Here is a 9,729-nt window from a genome sequence, read left to right as displayed (position 1 = left end):
CACATCTCTGTAGTTTAAGACACCAGATTCTGGACTTTGTGCTGGTTGCCTTTGAAAACAAATACAACAGCTCATTTTCAACATCCTGCTAAAAGAAACCCAGCCTGTCTACAACAGTTCCCAGGGTAAGGCTACACATTAAAATACAGCAAAGCTGGAATTACATGCTTTCAGACTAAACTAGGGCTTCCCCAGTGTGCAGCTAGAAAAGAACCTGCCTGCCAACGCAGGACATGCAAGAGACAGGTTCGATTCCTGGGTTGGAAAGATTCCCTAGAGGAGGAAATGGGAACCCACTCCAGTATTCTTGCCTGGAGAATCCCATGGACAGAGGAGCCTGGTGGGCTACAGTCCATGGGGTCACAGAGAGTCAGACACGACTGAGCACACACACAGCCTAAAATAGGATCACGGGCTTTCCGTGAGACTTCCTCACGTCTCAGGAAACTGTCCAAGAACCATCTACTTATCAAGGGCAGTGCCACCTGCAAGGGATATTTGTGTTCTTAACTGACATATTGTAAACACACACAAAAAACCAGAGAGCTGATACCCTAAGCATAAAGTCCTAAATATTCGATGAGAATTAGATTAAGTGCATGTTGATTCCATTTAACCCACTTAACTGTGTTTTAGTCCTCCATATAATTGTCGACTGGAAATCTATGCATGTGAAAAAGCATCTAGGTTTTCACTTACTATCCTTACATGTTTATAACACACAGAAGAAAAACATCCATACAATATGGGCTCCAAAACAAATGGAATCAAACCAAGATGTTCTTTGTTTGAGGGACGTTTTCTGAATTAGGGCCATGAAAACATTCATGATTTTGTGGCAATTTCACAAAATAGGATTTACCTTGATGACTTTGTAGAGCCTTGCGCTGTAATTTTATCTACAGACATTTCTGATTTTTCTGTCATCTGATATGCATTTTGCTGGATGAAGACATAAACATGAATTCCATTTGGGATTGTTTTCTTCCTCATCACTGGTAACTGTCACAGCACACTCACAGACAGTCAGGACATGAGCTCACCAGAAGTGGAGCCGGGGTTCAATCTGCCTCAGGCACCACTAGCACGGCACAGCATCACACTGCATGGACAGTGCACAGTTCATTCATTCATTCAGCAAACACTCCCCTCCCCGGCTACTGTGCCCAGCATCCTATACGATGATGAGGAGCCCTCCAGGGTAAAACAGCCCATCCTAGAAGGAAAGCTGCTGTTGCTATTTAGTCGCTCAGGCATGTCTGACTCTCTTGTGATCCCATGGACTGTGGCCCACCAGGCTCCTCTCTGCCTGGGATTTCCCAAGCAGGAATCCTGCAGTGGGCTGCCATTTCCTTCTGTAGGGGGTCTTCCTGACCCAGGGATGGAACTCACATCTTCAAGCCCAGGAGGAAAGTAGTATAGAAGTATTTTTTCTCTCTACATTAATGTAGTCTATACTCATGTCTATTCACCACCTTGTTTAAAATTATTTTTGGCAAACCCCACAGGCCAGTTTTCTGTTTGTTCTCTGAGGGCCCTGGAAGGTCTGTGCTGGCAGCAGCAGGACATAATCAGGTCTCGTGGACTCCTTCCTAAGGAAGGATCCTGGCCTAGGACAGGGAGGAGAGGGTGATACACAATGTCATTTCTAGTTTATTGCTTTTGACTAAAATAATAACATTCACTCTGACATAATGACTGCACCAATTAGGCTTAAGCAAAGAAAAAACTCCGATGGAATAAATTTAGTTGTGGGAGTGGAAACCTCCCTAGCAGTCCCTGCAGTAATTTTTCCGCATCCTCCCAGGGGTTGGTGACAGGCATGGTGCAGGCTGGACAGCCACAGGGAGGCTAAGCTTCCGAGCTGGGGGCGGGGGCTCCTCCCCAAGACCAGCTGCTTGCTGGGCACTGCACCGTCTCTCCTGCCTTGCACCCCCAGCACAACCTAGTCAGGGCAGGGGTGCAGAGGAAACAGGGAGAGCTGGACAGCAGGAAGGGCCTAAACAGTACTTGGGCTAAAGTTTCCAGGATCCTGCCTTGAGTGGAAGCCCCCAACGACAGGGTCTCGATTCATCCGACTGTGCACAGAGCAAATAAATACCAAATGAAAGAATGGTTGGATCCTATTTCAAGGGCATTCAAATAAAAACCACTCTTATAACAGCCCATGTCCTTTCTCTGGGTGATGGTGTACAGAGGGCCTCCTCCCACACAACCCCCTTTGTGTGTAGGAGTGGGGTGTAGGACTGTGGTCACGATTTCTTGGGGTACTGAACAACAAATCAAGAGACTAGGAGCATTTAGACTTTAAAAACAAACAAAATAAAATGGAGGTTCCAATAGAAAGTCATTTTGAGTAACTGTTCAAAAGTACAAATGTCTCTCCACCACGGCCAACAAAAACAAGTGTTTACTCTGTTTTGCTTTTTACATGAAACTGTCAACCAAGTTGAAAAACCCTTTTCATCCCTGGCTGCCGCCTACGAGGACACCTGATGCTGTGCATTTGTGCAGACGCTCACTCGGCAAGGCCGAAGCCCCACCCGAGGAGGCTGTTAGGATCTTGGGTTCTCGCAAAGACAGGGAGACATGAGAAGCTGATTACTATTCAGATCAGCAGCCAGGCCTGGCTGTCTGGAACTGACATCGCCAGGTAAATAAAAGGGCATTCACTGCAGATGGAGCACGTTGTCACCTCCACAGTGGAAGGGGGAGATGCCTGCACCCACGGCATTTGTGGCCCCCATGTGGATATGTCTCCAGCCCCTCAAATGCAGGGGTCATGCTTTGTACACAATTATACATGCTTTGTGTAATTTATTATTTCATGTCACTTAGCACCCGCTCCATCCTCAACATCCTTAGCCAGCAAGTACCTGGACCACTAGCTGTAGCATCAGGCGGGGATGGATCACAGCCTGGGGTCTGATTCTTGGTCCCTTCACTCACTCCCTGGGTTGTGGATTCTCCACATAGGACACTGTCCACTTGTCAATCATGACCTTTATCAAACCACAGCAGCTAAGCTATTGGCTCTGCGGCTTGTGTGTGTGTGTACATGCTTTAGTCACTTAGGTGGTCTCTGACTCTTTGTGACCCTATGGACTGCAGCCCACCAGACTCCTCTGTCCACGGCTTATGTGGATTAACAAAATGACCTCATAATAATAGCTAACTTGTATTGACCTCTTTCTCTGCACCCGAGACAGTGCTTCATATTCATTATCGCCCAACAGCCCTGCAAGGCTGTTAGTACCCTCCTTTTCCAGCTAAGGAAGCTGTGCACAGAGAGCTTAAGTAACTAGCCCCAAGTCACACAGCCAGCAAAGTGAGGTAGCTCAGATGCCGAACTGCTCTGTTCCTGACTCCAAGCCTATGCCTGCTTCTCCACACGGCCTGGGGGGTAGACATAGCTCCCGCCTCCCGACTCCCCTCCCTCGAGAGGGCTATAGCACCATGCTTCAAGTTGTGGAAGGCAGTTTCTCAATCACACGCAAATTTGATTTGCCTTAAGTATCAACCCCACTTTACCTAAAAACCCATCTTCACATGAGCTTGCAAGGAGCTGAAAGGGGCTGTGGTGACTCAGGAGTTCAGGGCCTCTCCTGGGAATGACTGTGGTAAGACTACACCCTGCCTTATAAATCTTGTCCAGGAAAAGAAAAGAAGCCAGACTGCAGGCATAGAATTACTCCAGCTGCCGGGACCCCCGGCTCCCAGACTCCGGGAGATCAGAGGGGAGCCAGGCCCATCGGATGCCTGGCCTGGAGGGCCGTGTTTGAAGCGAAGACTCTCAGGTTTCCAAGGAGGGAAGGGTTGCTGGGGCTGAAGGATGAATCCGCGCTGTGTGGCTCCTCAGATAAGTTGAGGGCGGCAGACAGGATAACGAGCCAGACTCCTCTCGAGCTCAGATAAGATTGAGGCCCCCGTCTCCAACGATGTTATTAATACTCGGCTTGCTCTGCTGCCTGCCCAGGCAGAAAGGAGAGAGAGCTATTCTCTCCCTGCAGAGTCAGAACAGGCAGGGGCTTCTCCAACAAGGGGGATCTCAAGGTTAAAGACCAAGGAGGGTGGTTACTGACGGGGCCAGGCCAACCTCATCTGGTCCCATCCCTGCATCTCAGGAATTTGGCTCCATCCCAGAAGTGAGGCTGTGGCCATGACCTCCCTCTACCTCGCAATGTAACCACGTTTACTAAGACATGGATGTGGCACAAAGCCTTCCCAGGTGGCGCTAGTGGTAAAGAACCTTCCCACCAATGCAGGAGACATAAGAGACTTGGGTTCAATCCCTGGGTTCGGAAGATCCCCTGGCTATCCACTCCAGTATTCTTGCCTAGAGAATCCCCACGGACAGAGGAGACCGGCAGGCTACAGTCCATGGGGTCACAAAGAGTCGGACATGACTGAAGTGACAGCACGCACGCATGGATATGATACAACAAATACTATGTTTTCATAAATCTGTTTGTGAGATCAGCAGTGTGCCAGAGACGATGAAATATGCATCAAAATCTATGACAGCCTCCTCTGAGCATTTCAGATAAATCTTTACCTGTGAGAATATTGTGGGGCTAGACTTGCAGGACCAGGTGACTCTCAAAGCTTCTTCTCCATTACAGTGAGATGTCAGCAAAACTTTTTTTAAATGGATGCTTATCTCTGGGGTCCCCGTGTCCTGCACTTTCACCCTAGGAAACACGTGTTTCCATCTGCATGCACCACCACTGCACCTATCCCCCAAGCTCGTCTGTGCTGGTCCCACCTGCCAGGCAGCCACCCAGACCCTTGGGTCCATGCGAGCCCTAGGGTCAGCACCTGCAGCTGGCTTCCTCATGTGTCCTTCTGAGAAGATGATCAGTATAAGGCATGTGCCTTCCCCAAGCTCCCACCATGGTCCTTCTGTCTTCCAGCATCCAGTAAATCAGGGGTCCCCAACCTCCAGGGTCTAATGCCTGATGATCTGAGGTGGAGCTGATGTAATAATAACAGAAATGAAATGCACAAGAAATGAAATGCCCTTGACACATGCCAAAACCATCACTTTTTGGTTTAAGGAAAAATTGTCTTCCACAAAACCGGTCCCTGGTGCCAAAAAGGTTGGGGACCACTGCAGTAAACATTTACATACAGAGAATGAGTCAATTCCACTTAAGAGACCCTCTCTCCCACACACACCCATATTCTCTCTAACCTCTTCCTCTTCCTCATTCTCTTGAAATTCATCGGAGTTTCTTCAGGAAACACCCTACCCACCTCCTAACCTCTTTCCATTAGGAAGCCAAACGTGAACCAGAATCAGGGGTGGATGGTGCACAAGTCGTGGTGGGGATCTGGGTCCACCCAGAAGAGACGTGTCCACCTTTGCCATGGAGGCAGATGCAATGACACCCCCAGAAGTGCTGGCTCCTCTCCAGGAGCCCCTAACTACTCATTCTATTTCTCCAAGGAAACCTGCTTTCCTCAAGCACTAGCATTCAAGATGAACTTCACAAACATGATTTCCTGCAATGCGATTTGTTTGTATGTTGTCTTCTGCAGAGAGAGCCTTGATGGCATGGCTATATTTCCCTGAGCAGTGCCTCCAGATGCAGCCCGAGCTGCCCGTGGACTGGCCCACGGGGTAATCTAACCTCGTTTTCGTGCAGTGTGTTCTTGATGGAGAAGTGTGATCTGAGTACCAACCGTTCACCCTGCACCTGGGCGGGGGTCACCTTTGGTGAATCACTTCAGCTCCCATCTGCCTCACCTCTTGTTCCAGCCTCTGTCCTGGGGACCAGCTTCATACAGGTGTGAACAGCCGGCTTCTTGCCTCACCACACCCACTTTGGGTCTTCTCTCTGATGCTGAGGATGCCTGTGGAAAATGTCTCACCCGCACATCACCTGAAAGTGCAGAGTTAATGCCTGTGAGGATGGGAGGAGAGGCCATGCTCCCCTCTTCAATGCTCAGGTTCTGAATCTTATTCCAGAAGGTTCTTCAGAGCCCAAGGAGCAACATCAAGTGACCCTTTGCAGCGCCCAGCTGGATCACACATCTCTCCGCTTCCTGCTCCCTCAAGCCTGCTTTCTGGGACCACCCAGTTTATTTATTTGGCCCAAAATAAACCAGTCATATCAGACCTTGTCTCAGGATGTATCCTGCTGGGAAACCAGGAAGAGACTGCTTCTCCGTGCCCCGAGCCACACATGGACTAGCTGAGAACCAGGCAGGAAGGCAGCTTCTCAGCACGTCAGCAGGCTTGCACGCTCAGTCTCTCAGGCATGTCCAGATCTTTTTCGACCCCATGGACTAAGCCCGCCAGGGTCCTCCATCCATGGGATTTCCCAGGCAAGACTACTGGAGTGGGTCACCATTCCCTTCTCCAGGGGATCTTCCCGACCCAGGGACTGAACCTGAGTCTCCTGCATGGGAAGGTGGATTCTCTACCACTGAGCCAACCGAGAAGTCCCTTAAGTGTGACTGTGGCTCGTTTCATTGCTCTGGGCACCAAAACCAGGAACCTACTTGTGACAAGCCCCAGAAGAGCTTCCAGAACACAGGATTGCACAAAGACAAGGGAAGAGCCGGTTCTTGCTCTAGGATAAGACATAAGGCAATTTCTCATATACTTAACTTGAGTATAGACACATAAAACGGTCTCCAGGTAATATAAACAGATTCTGACATAAAGTTTCAACAGTCTGCGCTGCCAAAAGTAAGAACGTTTTTAATAGCACGTGGAGAAGAGCTGGTCTCTGCTCTAAGCTGAGCCAGATCCCTTGGCTTCAGCATTTTCTCCTCTCTGGATTTTGCTTATCCTGCAAAGTTTGCGCTGGGACATCATTTCTGCCACCAGGTTCAGAGCGAGCCTCAGCAGTTTTATGGGAGGGACTGCAGAGAAGACTTGGTTCCCCCTAAGACTCTGCTAAGTGCCTCCCTCCATGTGGAGCACCCAGTCCTGGCGACCGGACAGCCTGCACAGCCTGGGCCCCTGGCTCTCATGGTCTCTGATCCCTCGCTCCCCACCTGAACTGTGGCCAAGGCTCCAGGTTCATCCTCCGCCTCTTTGGAGGGAACAGTGTCTTCCTGACCAGGGTCTGAGTTAGGAGGGATCCCCCAGTGAGCAGGGGCGGACCTGTCCTCTCCCACTGTGCTCAAATCACCTTCCCTGCCCGCCACAGTGCGGACTGCATCTCAGGACTTCCTGCCCGAGATCCTGTGAGCTACAAGGAGATGGAGGCAGCCGTCCCGGGGCATGTGGGTCCCTGGGCACCACGTGAAGCGAGCTGATGAAAACAACGTGAGGCGGGATAAAAGGCGGGGCGCGGGCAGGGGAGGACGGAGCTTCAGGCAGCCAGTCATTCCTCTCTGGCTCTGTAGACAGCCTCATGCAGGTACTAGAACAAGGGAGGGTAGGGGAGAGGAAAGCGGAGATGGACAGAACTGACCCCCTTATAAATGGTCTAGTTCGGCCGGCTAGAAAGTATGTAAGTTGTGAATTGTTTTACGTGAGTAAGATAAAAATCCCGTTGGGGACGCAGCCTGCAGATGGCAGAGTGCTTTCTTACCCCTCTTCACCGCCCCCTTCCCCCGCCCCCTGCACTTCTAGAAAGCTCGACCTTGGAGTTTCCTAGTTGCCTGGGGGTGGGGTCACCTGGCTCTTTCCAAGGTAGAAGCAGGACGTTGGCTTTAGAGCGCCACCTGGAGGCTGAAGGGGCTCAGTACGCAGAGGGGCTCAGGTTCACTTATCAAGCTCTCTGGGGAGACCAGGGGCTTCAACCTCACCATCGCCCCCCAACCTCCACCCCCACCCCCAGGACAGGCTCAGGCACAGCCGGGGCCCTTTAACACAATCCAGACTCAGGGAAAGGCCGGCAACCCCAGACCTCTTAGAGCTTCCTCTGGAATTTTTGGATTCTGTTTTTCCTTCCCATTTAGTCCCACCAAATGCATTCCAACCTTACAGACTCTTACAACTCAAGGCAGAGTTGCTTATTTTTATGAACTGAGTCAACACAGAAAAGTGGAAAACCCACACTTCTTAACCCAAGTGCTATTGCTTCCCTTGATTCTTTTAAGGAGATTGTTGGGAGAAATATCAACAACCTCAGATATGCAGATGATACCACACAGCCGAAGCGACTTAGCAAGCACGCACACAAAGACTAGCTGAATTCCTGTCTTTTGTACATGTTCCTATGGTGCTCTGAAACACACACACAGAGGTTGTTCACGTTTCCGCCTTTGTTTAACATCCACCTTCCCATAGACTGTAAATTCCTTGAAGGCACGGCCATGCCTCATCCGCTACTGTTCCCAGGCACTTGCACACTATCTGCGTTGGTTTTCAGGACCAGAAATGAACAGAATTGGTATCAGGTTTTCAGCTGATCACAGGAAGGGACACGGAAGAATTTCCAGGGGGTTGAAACTAATTTAGGGTGTACCTTCATGTGGCTCCCTCACTCCCGCCTCAGCTTTTTCTGATCATGCCCCTCCTTGAGCTCTTTGAAGGACAGGCCTTCATACTGGTCAGAATGGCCATCATCAAAAGGACCACAAATAACAAATATTGGTGGGGATGTGGAGAAAGGGGAACCCTCGTACATCGTTGGTGTGAATGGAAATTGGTACAGCCGCAATGGAAACAGTCCAAGAAACTAAAAGTAGAATTACCACATGACCCACAACTCCACTTCCAGGTGTATACCTGGAAAAAAGGAAAACACTGACTTGAAAAAATATATGCACCCCAGTGTTCATAGCAGCACTGTATACAATTGCCAAGATATGGAAGCAACCTAAGTGTCCACCAACAAATGAATAAGTAAAGAAGATGTGGCAGATACACACACACATGTATACACACACACATGTATAATACATATATATGTGTATTACATGTATATTTTACACACACATACATGTAAATATACATATTTATATATATAGGCTTCCCTGGTGGCTCAGCAGTAAAGAATCTGCCTGCAACACAGCAGACCCAGGTTCGATCCTGGGGCGGGAAGATCTGCTGGAGGAGGGCATGGCAACCTATTCCAGTGAATCCCATGGACTGAGGAACCTGAAGGGTTGCAGTCCGCAGAGTGGCACAGAATCAGACACAGCTGAAGAGACTAAGCATTATACACACACAATGTAACACTACTCAGCCATAAAAAAGGACAAAACGTTGTTATTTGTAGCAATATGGATGGACTTGGAGGACATTATGCTAAGTAAAACAAAAGTCAGGTGGAGAAAGACAAACACTGTATAATATCACTTATAAGTGGAATCTAAAAAGTACAACAAACTAGCAAATATAACAAAGCAGCAGCAGACTCACAGAAATAGAAAACAAACTACAGGTTACCAGGAGGAGAGGGGAGGGGCAATATAGGAATAGAGGATAGGGGTGCAAATTATTGGGTATAAAATGAGCTATAAGGATAGATCATACAACACAGGGAATATAGCCAATATTTTATACTCCATAGAGTATAACCTTTAAAAATTGTAAATCTTTATATTGTATACCTGCAACTTCCGATCTTAGGGGTGAATCTAGAGTGAGAAGAAGCCTAGTTTTCCAGGCAGAGTGTGGCCACTGATAGGGGGGCTGCAGCTCAGAGATGAACAGTCACCAAGCCCAGGTTAGGAGGCTCCTGGGCATCTCAGGTATCCTGATGGCTGAGCAGAGTGTGGGGGCAGAGAACGCAGAGAGGGCCCTCTGCAAACACTGACTCT

This window comes from Cervus elaphus, chromosome 11 (genome assembly GCF_910594005.1).
Source record: "Cervus elaphus chromosome 11, mCerEla1.1, whole genome shotgun sequence".
NCBI lineage: Eukaryota > Metazoa > Chordata > Mammalia > Artiodactyla > Cervidae > Cervus > Cervus elaphus.
The sequence above is the reverse complement of the archived record's forward strand: the minus strand, read 5'-3'. Positions refer to the sequence as shown.